Source organism: Nanorana parkeri, unplaced genomic scaffold, assembly GCF_000935625.1.
Source record: "Nanorana parkeri isolate BGI_ZX_2015 unplaced genomic scaffold, ASM93562v1 scaffold1005, whole genome shotgun sequence".
NCBI lineage: Eukaryota > Metazoa > Chordata > Amphibia > Anura > Dicroglossidae > Nanorana > Nanorana parkeri.
In genome coordinates, this window is record NW_017307273.1 from 177,441 (window position 1) to 178,268 (window position 828).

General features: G+C 58.0%; 1 protein-coding gene across 2 annotated transcripts in view; it reads left to right on the plus strand.

Annotated features, from left to right (window-relative positions):
* The window catches only part of LOC108795794 (putative hexokinase HKDC1), a 32,448-nt gene that overhangs the window by 21,312 nt on the left and 10,308 nt on the right, over positions 1 to 828 (plus strand). The gene's annotated exons all lie outside the window — the stretch shown is intronic.

Consider the following 828-nt stretch of genomic DNA (forward strand, 5'->3'; position numbering starts at 1 on the left):
GAGGTCAGTAAGGTGACGCAGTGCGGAGGTCAGTAAGGTGATGCAGTGCATGGAGGTCAGTAAGGTGACGCAGTGCATGGAGGTCAGTAAGGTGACGCAGTGCGGAGGTCAGTAAGGTGACGCAGTGCACAGAGGTCAGTAAGGTGACGCATTGCGGAAGTCAGTAAGGTGACGCAGTGCGGAGCTCAGTAAGGTGACGCAGTGGGGAGGTCAGTAATGTGATGCAGTGCGCAGACAGTAATGTGACGCAGTGCGCGGAGGTCAGTAAGGTGACGCAGTGCGGAGGTCAGTAAGGTGACGCAGTGTGGGGGTCAGTAAGGTGACGCAGTAGGGAGGTCAGTAATGTGACGCAATGCGCAGAGGTCAGTAATGTGCGCAGTGCGCGGAGGTCAGTAATGTGACGCAGTGCGGAGGTCAGCAAGGTGACGCAGTGCGGAGGTCAGCAAGGTGACACAGTGCGGAGGTCAGTAAGGTGATGCAGTGGGAAGGTCAGTGGTGTAAGATAGAAAAGGGACTTACAGTGGTGATGTGCTCTGTCCTCATGCCCTCTTCTTCCTCTCCAGGTGGTGGTGGGGGAGGGGTGAGCATCAATGTCTCCTCCATCCATGTGCAGCCCCAAGCAGCCTGGTTGTGCCTCCTCTGCAGTCTGAAGGTCCCTTCCCGCTCTGCTGACAAATACCCAGGCAGCCAATGACGGTGCTGCACTCTCCCTCCCAGCTAATAGCAGCAGAGGTGGGCGGAGGAACATAGGAGCCTGTACGGCGATTCCTCTCCTCAGCGGCAGAGCCGAGCTGACAGGAGATCGTGCCTGCAGCAGCGGCGGCCACT